At 34.0% G+C, this 15,955-nt stretch overlaps 1 protein-coding gene across 1 annotated transcript in view; it reads right to left on the bottom strand.

The window, feature by feature from the left end:
• The window catches only part of LOC150102899 (tRNA (34-2'-O)-methyltransferase regulator WDR6), a 624,232-nt gene that overhangs the window by 14,546 nt on the left and 593,731 nt on the right, over positions 1-15,955 (bottom strand). The gene's annotated exons all lie outside the window — the stretch shown is intronic.

Genomic DNA, 15,955 nt, shown 5'->3' with positions numbered 1-15,955 from the left:
ATGAACATCTATAATAAAAGCAATCTCTTTCTCCCAGATGTTCTGTTTCAACACTATGTCTTTTTTTATACGCATTTACATGGGTACTGGCTGCTGCTATTTCTCTCTCTCTGTTCCTCTGATCATATAAGAACACCAGCACTTGCTGGCCAGCACACAAATGCAGTTCAGTTCCAAATTTATTGCACCAACTTCCCATTAGCTTCTTTGAAACAGTCTTCTGCAAACTGTTTTTCTCAACGTCATACAAACAACTTCCCATTCTTCAGAAAATATTAACATATTTTTTTTCCTTTTGTAATCACTTATCCATGCATACTACTGATGTGCTATAGGTTCTGTGATCTTTTCTGGAATTCATATTAAAAACATAAATTTATAATGGGTATTTTAACCTGTTAAATTGTGAATGAAGCTATGTTATGTAATTTATTTTTTTTCATTCACATTTAACATTGCTTATTAAATATTAATCATGACTTATATAAAATTATTTATTATTCCTTAATTGAGAATTACTAAATAAATATTTAATTAAAACCTGACCTATTATTAGTTTATAAAATAATAAAATGTATAGAATTTTGTATAACCAAATATATATGGTGTAACGTAAAGTGTTATTTTATATTTAACTGTATACGTAATCAATAAGTTGAAGAAGTAGCTTAAATATTCTATTGTTCTTATTTGTGAAATATTTAATGTTATGTAATCACTCATGTAGCAGTAATCTAGCATACATTACATTGGCGAAATGTTTACGCTTAGTCTATTGTCATGGAAACGCACGCGTAAACAACCACGAGTGGAGTAGAACGTGGCGTTCGAACGTAAGGGGGGAGTGAAGGTCATATAGAATATAGAGAAAAAGGGTAAAGAGGAAGGAAGGTCATAGATAAGATAGAGAGGAAGAGAAGAATTATTATTAAGGAGTGAGGAGAGAGTTTTGCGGAACCAAGATTATAAAATCCTCAGGGCAGAAATTTATGAGTATAGTGTTCGGAAGTGAACCTATAAGTAGTGAAACATAAAGTTTAATGTTATAAGCGAAATCTGCTGTTGTTATGAAGAAAGGTTGATACCGTAATCAGATAAAACGAAACTGGACAGTCAATGCGAAAATTCTGATTAGTTCCAGTTAATCTGGATTACGATTAAATTCTATGTTGCCCTAGGAAAACGTTATATTGATTACTTGGAGGAAAGTTAACTGGAAAATATATTAGTACCTAATTACTGTTATTTGGAATAGTGAAGTGCGACTTACAGTAATACAGTTTAAACTATGGAGAATATTTGTTATGTGTGTTCCGCTAATGTTAATTAAGTTAATTCATAAGTGCTCTCTCAATAATTTGATGTATTGGAGAATTTGTCTGGTAAGAGTAGTTGTATAAGTTTGTCTATTTTAGCATTAACTGTGATATATCTCCGATGCTCAAGGACCGGAATATATTTGTTTGGAATATTGCTTACGTAGTTTATTGCCTGCTGTGAAAATAAACATTGAGCTGATAGATTTGTGAAGACTGATTTAATGTGAAGTTTGTTATATTAACTTGAGATAAGAAGATTTGTGTTTTTGAGACTGTGAATTGTAAATGGAAGTTAGAACATTGATTTAGCATGAGTGACCTAAGAAGTTGTATTAAGTTAATTGTATAGTTCCATTTTAAAATAGAGTTTTTGTATTTGTTAACCATATCATATATTAAATGTTTTATTTTGTTGATCTAAATATTGTTTGCCTGAATTCCTTATTATTGCACCGTTCATAAATATTCGAATCTAGCGGGAACCCCAAGTAAAAATGATAATAGATGATTCGGCCTAATGAGATGACTGTTAACTTAATTTAGAACTGATCCTACTATTTATATAGACTAATCTAAGAATAGGGTGGCGCAGTATAAATATAAATTTCCCTACTTTTGGATCGGTGATCATTTCGTAATTAGTTGTATTATTCATAAAGGTGACTTGAAACTAGATAGATTTAGAACACGACAGAAGGAGCCGTCACGACAAACCAACATTAAATAGCTTACATACGAGGTGGTCTGAAAAGTTCTCAATCTAACAACGAAAAAACAAATTTATAATTTCAAAATTATTTTTATTTTTCAACATAATCTCCCTTAAGACTAATACAATTATTCCAGTGATGCTCCAGCACCATTATCCTGTCCCTGTAGTGGTTCTCAGCAAGATTCTGCAAAATATCTCTCTACAGCTGCAATCACCTCTTGATTAGAAGAAAAATGCTGACCAGCGAGGAAGAGTTTTAGTAAGCAATATAAGTCAGAGGAAGCCAAATCTGGTGGGAATAATGGATGTTCCAAGAATTCATAGTGCAGATCCCTTGATTTTCCCATTGCTGAAAAACCTTTGTGGGCAGGTGCATTGTCCTGATGAAAGATGATTTTTTTTCTCCTACAAATCGGGTCTTTTCTCACGAATTTTTTCATCTAGTCTGGTTAAAAGATTGGAATAATATTCCATGGTTATTGTTTTACCCTTTTCAAGATAATTAATGAACAAAATGCCTTGAGCATCCCAAAACACCAGTGTGACCTTTTCTGCTGATGCAACTGACTTTGTCTTCTTTGGTGCTGAACAACCAGCTTCTATCCACTGTTTTGACTTCTGTTTGGATTTTGGTGTATAATGGTGAATTCAAGTCTCATCCATAGTAATAAATCGACGCACAAAATGAGTTTTATTCTTCCTAAAACGCTCCAAGCACTGTTCAGAGATTTTCATGCGAGTGAGTTTTTGATCTGCTGAGAGCAAGCACAGCACCCATCTTGCGCAAAGCTTTTTCATTTGCAATTCTTCATGCAAAATATATCTTACACATTCTTTTGAAATGTCTATAGTCTCAGCAATTTCACGCACTCTGACTCGCAGGTCATCCAGAACCATATCGTGCACTTGATCATTGATTTCTGGTGTTATTGCACTTTTTGGAAGTCCTTCATGTGGATCATCTTCAAGACTGGTACGACCACATTTAAACTCGGCAGCACATTTCTTAATTGTTGAAAATGAAGGAGAAGAGTGGCCATAAACTTTTATGAACTTCGAATGAATTTCTTTTGCAGTTAAACCTTCTTTTACAAAGAATTTTATAACTGCACGATACTCAATTTTATCCATTTCAAGGGATACAGACAACACTTTTGCTTCAGACAGCTGTGTAAAAAAAAAAACTACTTGATAGAATGACTTGCAATTTCACTTGGATGCATATGACAGATGTACCAACTTGGATAAAAAAAACATCTTGCCGATAGTTTTTCCATCTATGTTCAAGGTCGAGAACTTTTCAGACCACCCTCGTATATGTCTTCAGATAGATGAATTACTTTTTCAACATGAGACCACCATTTTGCTTCGATATCGGAAGTGGCTTGAAAAAGTATATTGCTTTCTGCAGATTACATGGTCTCAATAACAAGGCTTCCAGATTACCTAACCCCAAGCCTACTTATGGGTCTAAAGTTCTACAAGGCCTTTTATGAGTGGGATTATGAAACAAACTAGGATGATTGCAATGCCTTCATATACCCTAGGAGAATCAAGTAAACTTTTTTATGAATGCAACAGAAATATGACAATGTTAAACTTACATAATATATTTTTAAAACTTTTGCTTTTGAAAAAAAGATGCTGAGATTTATAGCATTCAGAAATAAACATGATTACCTTTTCCTCCAATAATTTCTGTTGCCTTTCTTTCCTACAAATACTTTCTTGACCTTCTGACAAACAGGCATAAAAATTATGATTTGTGATTATTATGCATTTATTTCGTAACCAGAAGAAATGCAAAACTGGTCTATAACTTGATGACATTTTACAGAAACCATTATATGCAACAGCATTATCTTGTTATCCTTCCATTCCTTTTCTTTACAGAATCTTTTAATTATGAAAATTTCATATAACAACCAGACCTGAAGAATATACATTTTAATCACATTGCCTAAAACACATTTCAAACCAGTGGGGGGGGGGGGGGTGCTGCGACATTGCGGCACCCCAAGGAAAAAACGAAAAAATTAAATTTTGTTTATGTTTATAAATAATAACAATACTTATAACATTATATAAATGCAATACAACATGTTAAAGGTTACAGCTTATGTTTCGATTGATTGAATAGCTAATATTAATAATTGTTCAATTGACACTTTAGATTATGAAACAAAATGCACTGCGATCTAATGCAGTGTCGGAATTATCGTGTTCAGTCAGTTCCGGCAAGACTTGCTGATATTCGTTTGCACTTGTAACTACGCATGAGAAGTGAATTCAACACTGCTCACTGAGTAGTGTCGCTACAGATAAATTATATGCTTGCATGCATTATTTCTGTGAGATATGAAACTTTTACTATTGGTGTGTGTGTTCGTGGTGAGGGTGAAATATTTTTGGGAAATCTTATTTTATTCTGTTAAAATAACACAAAATGATTTATTATAAATATAAGGCTGAATTATGACGAATGTCACTGATGAAAATATGAAAAGAATTATATTTTCTCAATTATCGCTACACAAAACAAATGCACTGCGATCTAACGCAGTGTCGGAACAGGTATATTGTATGCTTGCGCATGCTATTTCCGTGTATGAAACTGTTATTATTGTTATGTGTTTGTAGTGAGGGTGAAATATTTTTAATAAAGCAATTTTTGTAATATGTAAATTTACTTATTAATAAATTGGTTACTGATTAGGAAAAAATGAATTATTTTTTCTTATTTTGTATATGCAGCACCCCCACTTAAAATTTTCACTGGCCGCCACTGTTCCAAACTCTCTCATCCAGCCCCATGTCCTGATAATTTCTAGGTTTATCAGAATTTTAAATGTCTATTTCTCTCATTTGACTAATTTTTCCAAAATCATAATAACTACAAAGAAAATACAAAATTGTCTATATGATGACACCATTTTACTTGCAGCATTATGCAAAAGTATTATCTTGCCCTCCTCTTATTCCGTCAGGAAATCTTATTGTGAAAATTTCATTACAGAACTAGTCTGAAGGAATGATCAATTCCTTACCCCATTCAATTCAAATATATGCCAAAACCCCATCCAGGTCCATTTAAAATATTTCTTTCATTTACACTGCTTTCTAGGCATCTGTATTGAAATTCAGATATCCCACAATTAAAAAAAAAAAAAAATAAAATAAAATAAATTTAATTTAGAGTTAATAATGTAGTATTTGTAAATTGTATGTTTAATGTTAATGTTTTATATGTTGCAGGTAAGAAGTCTTGAAATATTGTATTTGTCTTTGACTACTGAATTATTGCTTAGATATGAAATAAATTTATTAGATTAAATATTGCAGTGTAATTATAACTTTATACAAACTGTCAAGTTTTCAAATGTTTGTGCTGTATGTAGACAAATGGTGTTCACGAATACGTCGTTCATGACAAGAAAAGTGAATGTTTATAATTGTAGTTACATTATGAAAATAATTAAGTGAACTTACCTCAGTGCAGAAGTGATTGTGAAAGGAAGACGTGTTGCTGGCTCTATGTGTTTCATTTTGAAAGCCTATGCTGTGAACAATGAACTTTGGCATTTCAACCCAGTGCTGAAAGCAGTAATGGTGGTGCACAATAGTGGACTGGAGCAGAAGTTACTCTAATTCATTTCCAAGAATGTACACAAGTGAAAAGAACACTGAACATTTCTAAGCATTTCAGCCATCTGGAGAATAGAAAAGGAACGCAGCAGTAATATACGAAGACTGAGAGAAAGCATATCCTTGTGTAAAGAGATAAGTGAAGCTTTCAGAGCCATTAATTCCTGTCAAATCCTTCCCAATGTCATTAATGTACAGAGTGAATAACAGTGGACCAAGGACTGATCCTTCTGGTAAAGCACTAGTTACCTTAAATCTTGCAGACTCACATCCACCATATACCACTTTTTGTTATCTGTCAGTCAGCCATCCTCTTATCCATGCTAACAGTTTATAATCCAAACCCATAATCCCCAATTTATACAACAGTCTTCCATGCACGTATATGCATGTATCCATTACCCTTGTTTAGCTCAATGGTAACATAATTATAGAATGTGAACAAGTTGCTAAAATATGACCTTCCCCTTAGTAAATCCACACTGTTCATTACAAAGTAGAGATTCTCTGTTGACTCATTTCTGAATGTGAACCCTATCCAACTTTTCCAAAATCTTTATCACAAATCTAGAGATAATGATATGCCAATATTTGGATATATCGGTCTTTACACCACCATTTGCAATGGGATTAACATACATTCTTTTCACTCCTGTGGAATCTTCCCTGTATTGAGACTCAAATTATATATTTTATATATTCTAGTCAAAGAAATAGCCAGTTCAGGTGAACACTCTTTTGACAACCATGTTGATATCCCATCAGTTCCTATTGCTGAATATTTATTCAGTTTGTGTGCAACTCCTCTAGTACCTCCTCCTCATACACCTGAGTTTCTTTATTCAGTGAAGAGGTAGCAGTAAGTGCAATGTTGCATACACCAGGTTCATAGCTTTTAGCAAAAATGGACACTTATTTGTCAAACAACCTCTTCTGCATCTGTCACCTCACACAATCTGCATTCAGTAGTTATTCTTTCATATTCATTCTTTTACTTACATCATAACAATAGAATTCTTTTGTATTGTCTTTAGCTTGTGGAGCAAGTTTCTTTTTACAATCAGAATTAGCTTTCCATACAACAGTTGTGATTCTTCTGGCCTGCTGATTATAATTTTCATAATGTTTCATAATTTTAAGAGTTTATTCAGTGGAGTTTGTTGTTATTTCATAGAGCAAAGTGAAGTTATTGATGTGCATTAGATGACAACGAGATATGTTTTCTTCATTGTTCTGTGATTTTAAGATGCAAGAAGAATTTGACTGATTATGCTGCTGTGATATAGAGAGTTTTTACGTTAGTCTTTCTCCTGTGTGAATTCAAAAAAGGAATAAAGATTTTTATAGAAAGCAAGAAACTAAAATTACAGAAGTTTTGTCCACTTAAGATGATAGCTGTTGGTTTATGTGAATGAAAGGAAATTATGCGCATGAACGTGTTTTTCTTGTTGTAATCTAAAGAAAACATTGGCACTTGCATAGTTAACTGTTGATTTGATGTGTACACACACACACATATACACACACAGAGTTAGCTTTTCAATAGGAACACCCACCCTGATTTTCATATTTGGCGTGATAATGAAGTACCATGTGATATCAACATGGTACCTTCTTTATCACATTAGATGGTATCACATTAAACCTTCTTTGTAAAAGAAGGTTTAATGCCAAAAGAAATTTGTTCGAAGTTCATAAAAGTTTATGGGCAATCTTCTCCTTCATCTTCGATAATTAAGAAATGGGCTGCTGAGTTTAAATGTGGCCATACCAGCCTTGAAGATGATCCATGTGATGGACATCCAAAAAGTGCAACAACACCAGAAATCATTGAAGTGTATATGGCTGGATGAACGGCAAGTCAAAGTGCATGAAATTGCTGAGACTCTAGGCATTTCAAAAGAATGTGTAAGATATATTTTGCATGAAGAATTGCAAATGAAAAAGCTTTGGCAAAATGGGTGCCGAGCTTGCTCACAGCAGATCAAAAACACACTCGCATGAAAATCTCTGAACAGTGCTTGGAGCGTCCTTTTGACAAGAATAAAACTGATTTTTTATGTCGATTTATTACTATGGATGGGACTTGGATTCACCATTACACACCAGAATCCAAACAGTGGACAGAAGACAGCTATTCAGAGCCAAAGTTCTCGCCAAAGTCGGTTCCATCAGCAGGAAAGATCATGGCATCGGTGTTTTGGGATGCTAAAGGCATTTTGTTTATTAATTATCTTCCAGAGGGTAAAACAATAACCGGGGAATATTATTCCAATCATTTAACCAGATTAGACAGAAAAATTCATGAGAAAAGACCCGGTTTGCAGAATAAAAAAAAAGTCTTTCATCGGGACAATGCACCTGCCCACAAAGGTGTTTTAGCAATGGGAAAATTAAGGGATCTGCACTGTGAATTGTTGGAACATCCACTCTATTCCCCAGATTTGGCTTTCTCTGACTTCTATCTCTTCCCAAAACTAAAACTCTTCCTCGCTGGTCAGCATTTTTCTTCAAATCAAGAGGTGATTGCAGCTGTAGAGGGGTGTTTTGCAGATCTTACTGAGAACCACTACAGGGACGGGATAATCGCACTGGAGCATCGTATTAGTCTTAAGGGAGATTATGTTGAGAAATAAAAATAATTTTGAAATTAGAAATTTGTTTTTTCATTGTTAGACCGAGAGCTTTTTAGACCACCCTTGTATATATATATATATATTTTTTTTTGTAAATTAAAGATTATTATTATTTTTTTGTTATAAGGTGTTTGAAGATTGAATCTCTTAATGGGGTTAATGAGTTACTAGGAGATAAGATATTTATGTGAGATCCTGGATACAAACCTGTGTGCAAATTTGGAGTTTAGTTTCAGTGTTTTCTTTTGAATTTAAGGGCTTAGCCACTTAGAGAGTAAATATATATCCCCTCCCACATACACTTTTAACCATCCACTTCCCCACAACAATTAAACTGGTTTAACTATGATGAAATATCCCAATATAGTGTTAAACAGCTTTACTATGTGGCCTGCTCTGATCACCTGCTCCATTAATGAGATCAGTTGTCCAAAATCATTTTCTGTTCGTACTTGCAACATAATGAAAGAATTCTTTTGAATTTTTTCTTGGACTGCAGTGGTATTTTCATATCATATTTTAATTTCCTCTCTTACTATTCTATTTACTTCCTTAGCTTGAGCCTTATATACTTTACTGAATGGCTCCTCCTACCTCTCTTTATACCTGTCCAAAAAGTATAAAGAGAAAGAGAGAGAAAGGAAGTACTATGTAAAAGCTCTTTTTCACTTAGTAGTTCCTGTTTGATTTTCCCTAATCATCCATTCAGCTCTAGACATGGGAGTGAAAGCTGATGGGGGTGAAAATCCAAAAGAATTCTTTCATTATGTTGCAAGTACGAACAGAAAATGATTTTGGACAAGTGATCTCATTAATAGAGCAGGTGATCAGAGCAGGCCACATAGTAAAGCTGTTTAACACTATATTGGGATATTTCATCATAGTTAAACCAGTTTAATTGTTGTGGGGAAGTGGATGGTTAAAAGTGTATGTGGGAGGGGATATATATTTACTCTCTACCTCACTCTCTAAGTGGCTAAGCCCTTAAATTCAAAAGAAAACACTGAAACTAAACTCCAAATTTGCACACAGGTTTGTATCCAGGATCTCACATAAATATCTTATCTCCTAGTAACTCATTAACTCCATTAAGAGATTCAATCTTCAAACTGTGCTATACTAAGCACACTCACATAGACCACTATTAATGATTTCTTCTAGTGGGTAGGTTATGATGTGTAACTGATCTCTTGCCTATTCTACTCTTCTGTCATCAAATGCTCTCCAGATTCCAGATGTCTTTTCCCACACATTCTTAGTAAGAACATTAATAATGTTGAGTGAACAGTGAGGATCATCTGATATTTTGGTGAGTAGTAGACACTGTGAGATAAGCCATTGTTAACATCAAATACCTCAGCTTAATCAGTGGAAATGGAAGGCCAGTTTGTCTTGAGCAAGAAAAAGGATCTCACTGTTTATCTAAATTTACTGCAAAAAATCAAGCTGCAGAGATAAGCATTCAAATAGGTTAGGATGATTATGAGAATTTGGAGAGTAATAAAGAGAGCAAAAGAATTTAGCAGAATGAAGTAAGGAAATTTTGTGTCAGAAAAGATCAAAAATAAAGGATTCGAGTGTTGGTATTCTTCAGCATGGCTTGTAACATATGACAAATGCTAATGTAGTGACAAACATTCTGCCCTATTCCATCGGATAGGGCAGAAAATTTGGTTAAAAAGGACTGAACAGTTAAGTGTGGGTCTACATGTGAGCATATATCAGGATCTGTTTCTATTATTTTGTACTATGTTTATTTGTAATTCATCCAATCATAACAATTACAATAAATAAATGAGATACTAGATGATAATCATGCTTTGATGTTTTCTAGCAGCTCACTGATGCAACCAGTAAAAGTGATAACACATCCATATAATATGGATGTGTTATCACTTTTTTTTTTATCACTGTTATCATTTTTTTAAAGTGAGAGAGTTAAGTGTATAATTTTCATGAATACCACAAAGTTTTCTGTGTGTTACATGCGATGGAAAAATCTTTTTTTTTTGTCACTCGGGATTTTTTTTTTTAATAACAAAAGACAAACCAAACTCTGAGTGATTTTACTGGAGACTGGTGTCACAGTCATATAACACAGACATTTCAAAATGGTAGATTTAAAACTCTTATAATTATCCTCTATTTGGACTTAAGACACAGATAATGCACTTAGTCGCAGGCATAATTTTGCCATCATTACTAACAAAGTATCAGTTTTGGAAATAATGACTAGTGGAATGTGATAACTATGAACTTGCCCCAACAGTAGCTGATGACATTCATTTGGATGTAGATAATATTCTAACAAAATCCAAACCTCCCAGGCATAACATTCAACTCAAAGAAATATCAGCACTTAAAACATTATAAGAACGGATCCAATCTTACTTCCCACAATACACACTTAGTATATTATAAAATATAATTGTAGACTGGTCTTCTACTCTTCTTTCCTCTAATCTCTCTTACTTCTTATTCATTTCCCCTCCACAGTGCCATTAAAGCAACTCGAAGTGAGTTGCTTTAATAGCACTGTTGGATTTTGCAAAAACATTTGACAGGATATGACATGGAAGTCTGTTATGCAAATTGCAACAAACAGGGATGGATACGAAACTGGTGATATGAATAAAAAGGTGGCTGATGGATAGATACCAAAAAGTAGTAATGGAGGCACAGAATCCAGGAAAAGGCAGGTGACTAGTGGTGTACTGTAGGGCTCTGTGCTTGGACCACTGCTATTTAATTTGATACACTGGATACGTAAATTTCTAGATACACTAGTGTACATAAATGATATAGGAATAATTTGAAGGGAGATATTCAGTTGTTTGCTGATAATGCAAAGTTGGATAGGGTAATAGTTAATCAGAGTGATGTAATAGCTTGCAGGATGATTTAAATAAGCTGACAGTATGGACAAAACATAATGGATGTCAATTTAATGTCAAAAAGTATAAAGTTATGCATTTTGGAATATAAAGATTACAAGCTGTGTACCACACTGAGGGAACCATAATCCAGGAAATTTATGAAGCCAGGGATTTGAGGGTAGTTGTAGATAGAAAGTTGAAGTTTAGAGGGTATATTGCTACAGTAACCAGGCTAACTCACAGGATTACTTGGTTATTGAAGAACACACTAACAAGCAGAGATAAGGGAGGTTTCATTCCTCTTTATAAAGCCTTGATATGACCACATCATCTGGATTGCTGTGTGAAGATCTTGTCATGTGAGTTTCTGAGTTTCTTGGGAATGAGGAAATGGTGGAGAGTAACCAAGTAGGTGAGTGGTTTGTGGAATGCTACCTATGATGATAGATTGAGGGTTTGTGGATTGCAAAAGTTGGATGCTAGGTGAAAAATGGGGGATATGATAGAAATATTTAAGTTACTTAAAGGATTTTATAGAACTGATGCAGGGGCAATGTTTCAGTACTTAGCTAGAGTGGGCAAAACAAGAAGTCATCCCTGGAAGTTGAATAAGATTCTTTTTAGTAAGGGTGTGAGGACAAGATTTTTTGCTTGGAGAGTAGTGAATGAATGAATGGAATGGGTAGCCTGAGTCAGTTGTGAGTGTTTTGTCTGTTAATGGTATCAAGGAGTGGTATGATAGATATTGTGTTGACAGTTTGGGTTTCCCACAATGAATCAGGACTTCATGAAGGTACCTGTACAATAATAATAACATTAATAATAATTCCGAAACCCTGATTCTCTATCATAATTGAATTATTCAATTTCACAATATATGCAGGTTATTTCTTATAGAAAGGAAAAATATACAAATAGCTGTATGGAACTGCAGCAAGTTTGCCTTTTCCCAAACCTAACTAACTTCCATATAGAACATTTTGAAAACCAAGAATTCAATACAGCAACACTTAAACCGATAGTTTGACTGTCCTATGTTGACGATGTCTTTGCTGTTTTGACTCATGATGCATATAGATCGTTCTTTGGCTCATCTTAACAGCTAATATCCTAATATAAACTTCACTATAGAAAAAGAAATTAACAGTTGTCTTCCCCTTTCTAGATACACTAGTGACATGACCACCTGATGGCTCATAATCCTTTTCCATTTACAGAAAACCCTCTCATACAGGAAGGATTTAAATCGGGGGTCAGCAAAGTGGTCGATAAATGTCTAAGGGTCAATAAACACCTAAAATGATTTGGAGTAACACCTTGAAACATGCAACAACAACTGGCTGATCGGCTGACCCAACGAGAGAGAACCCACGCATTCCCCGATAAAGTCTGTTAATGAACAGAGATCATCTAGAACATCTAGAATCAGAGACAATCAGGGTTAGTGCACATTTATTGCCCATAGCTATCAGAGTGGTGTTCAGTGATCTGATAACTTTGAATTTACTGTGTAATGATGGTATAAATCCAAATTTAAAATTTGGATTTAAACCATCATTTACCAATGAAAACGTTGAAGGAATTATTATTTTTAAAATGAGAAATTTATTATTGATAACATTAATTCATTTATTTAACACGATGAGGGATCAAGGATTCCATGAAGGGGTTGATGGTATAAAAAGTTTGCCGAATCCTGATTTAAATAAACAATCACACCACCACACTTCCAAGTCTGACATCCTCAAAACACTTACTCATTAAGGATAATTCTTCAAATGATACAAACCTTGAAACTTAGCTCAGGGACATTTGTAACTCCTTTTTTAGACAATGTCTACAGCCCATACAAAATATGTAAAATATTGAAAGAATCTCCCATCCATCCCATAAGTTAAAGGGTACATCAATAAAAGTACCCAAAGTTCTCTGCAAATATGATTGTCATGCCATGGCACTTTCAAACCTTTCATTCAGATAGCTATCTGGAGACATTCTCCTGAAGATCCACTGCATCCTCTTGAACATCGTGGAGTGTATAAAGTTCCTTGTGCCTGCAGTTTAGCCCACTTTGAACAGACTGATAGATCAGTTAATATCTACTTTGAACACAAAAATTACATCCATCATCATCATTGTATGACAAGTCGGGATTGGAAGACCATGCTCTGGATACTCCTTCAATATAGGATCAGATGAAGAAAACATATATATTACATAGAAGTCATTATAGGTCTTCTTTTTATGTCATGGAAAAACTTCTTATTAAAGTCTTCCCATGACTTTTGCTTAACAACTTTTACACATACAAGTTTTTACACACTTTTGGTAAGAATATAAATTGCTTTGATTGAATTATATCCAAGCACTAAACAACTTCTATGGATAAGCACCAATCATGGAACCAAAGGATTCCATGATTGGTGCTTACTAACTCCATGCCAAACATGACCAGATTTATGAAATTATAAATCTATTTATGAAGAGACTTTAAGACCATCAGTACTCTATCCAGAAATATATGCAGTGGTGTTTTTCTTAAAATCTCTTCTCGACAGAACAGCTGGTTTGTAAAAAAATATAAGAGATAGCATTCAAAATGCACCTGATAAACACCTATAAGAAATAATTGGGAAAGTTTAGCTTTTATCAACTGTAAGACGGTAGACAGTTTGTTGATGGGAAAGAACATGGGAGCAAGATTATACTTTTAAGGATTTCTGTGATTAGTTCAGAAATGCCAAGTATGTATGGAAGTGCAGCAATATGCAAAATCAGATTTTAGGTTTGAATCCATTCAGTTGCATAGTCATTTTAATGTTGTCCATTTTTTGCTATAAATCAAAGGAGGATGAACAGTTGTATTTCAATAGAATATTGACAATGCCTATTTTTTGCATTCAATAATGTATAGAATTATATTAGATATATCTGCCAGTTTGCAATATAGCAAAATAAAATAGGATGGCTGAGGAAGAACATGAGAGCAAAATAACTAGAAAGCATAATTTTCCATCTTTATCCATGGTGAATTTGATATGTGGGACATAGACTACTCATTTGTCCTAGGAAGAGAATGAGGGCATTTTCTAGATATGGCCAGACAGCAAAAATGTCATCAATGCAACAGACAGACAGACAAACAGAGAGAGAGAGAGAGAGAGAACTCACCACAACTGTGTCCTCTATTTGCTTGTAGATTTTGTTATCCAACTAAAAACCTGGAGTCATTACAAATGCAAAAAGCTTTGCTGTCTGGTGGAAAGAAAAATCTTGCATTAGTAACTGAAAAATTTCAGCAAATGGGCACCACTGGAAAATAATGATGTAATATCAATACTGAAACATAATAATGGTAGGATGTAAGTTAAGTTTTTGACCTTGGTCAAAAAAATCCAATGATTTTAATAAAGGACAGGAAATGGCCTATATGAGAAAGTGAGTCAGAAAAGAAATTTCCTTCTCTTCCAAAGGCAACATGATAGGCTAAAGAGTTGATGCAGTTTACGATTGGTTGCAGTAGAACCTCTTCTTTATGTATTTTAGGTAAGCCATAAAAGAGAGAAGTTCTACTAAAATATATTTTTGCTTTCTTGACGATACTGTTGCCCAAGCTAACAATTTCATCCAATAATAAGTTCAGTTTACTGATGTGGCGTCTTTGTATAGTTGATCAATTTGTTCATGGATAGATCTATCATGTAAAAGAAGAGCAACACTGCTCTTCCTGTTTGGGCAGCTTTGGTGAAAGATGGCTGTTAGGTCTCAAGGATTTAAATGCTATAATTCAGAAGCAGACAGGTTAGGTGAAGGGATTACTTCAAACCAACATTTATTCACTTTATCTCTAGAGAAAGAGAGAGAAGAGGATGGCATTTAGTGTCATGCAAGAATTAAAGTTAAAATTTGATTTCTCAGTTGCAGGATTTGATAGGTGGTTTTTGTTTTAAATTAATGAGACTCAATATGGGAAGTGTGACTTTTATTTCAAGGACTACTTCAGGGATTGTTTAGAGATCTGTAGTAAAATATTTAGAAGTTCACTAGTGAGTGTGGAAAAGATCATTATTGTTGTTCCAGGGAGAATGAATATCACTTGCTAGTTTGCATTTCTAAAAATCTGCAGATGGACTAATAAACCAAACTAATTTGAATAAATCTAGTTGTGAGAAACTTTCCAAATATGGAAGGTTTCTCACAACTAGAATTAGTAACCCAAATAATGATTTTGGTTACTAATTCTCTTGCATCTGTGTTACAATCAAGGCTTCTAACTAATGCCTATAGTGGGCACTATTCCTAGTTAGGACTCCAGACTTTTAGTTTATGAACTTCACCTTCCTATGTGTCATTTTTGTGATTGAGCTTATATTGTCTTTGTGACAGATGAAATACTGGAAGCATCAAACTATTGTTTAATTCATCCCATTAAACATCCTCATGTCAGTTATTCTTTTTTTTATGGTATGTGCTATATGAACTCACCAAGAGCCAGGGGAATGAAAGCCTAAGTTTGTAGATTTTAGTTGTATTATTCATGTCAAACCACTGAAAGAGCATTAATGCCCTCAAGTATTACTACTGCATTTAGTTCATAAGTACTCTCCTTTTGTTACAGTACATGAATGTGCTATACAAAAAAAGCAGTGAAAGGAATTATTGGAATGTGGAAATATGCAAAGCATGTTGGAGATCAGGAAGGAGATATCAAAGTGGAAGAAGAAATTAATTTATTATTATTATCTGAGACCTACAGGGAGTAAAGGA

Source organism: Typopeltis vanoorti, chromosome 9, assembly GCF_054136105.1.
Source record: "Typopeltis vanoorti isolate ZY-2024b chromosome 9, IOZ_Tvanoo_1.0, whole genome shotgun sequence".
Taxonomy (NCBI): domain Eukaryota; kingdom Metazoa; phylum Arthropoda; class Arachnida; order Uropygi; family Thelyphonidae; genus Typopeltis; species Typopeltis vanoorti.
Note: the sequence above shows the minus strand (reverse complement) of the source record. Positions and strands in the feature narration are given on the sequence as shown.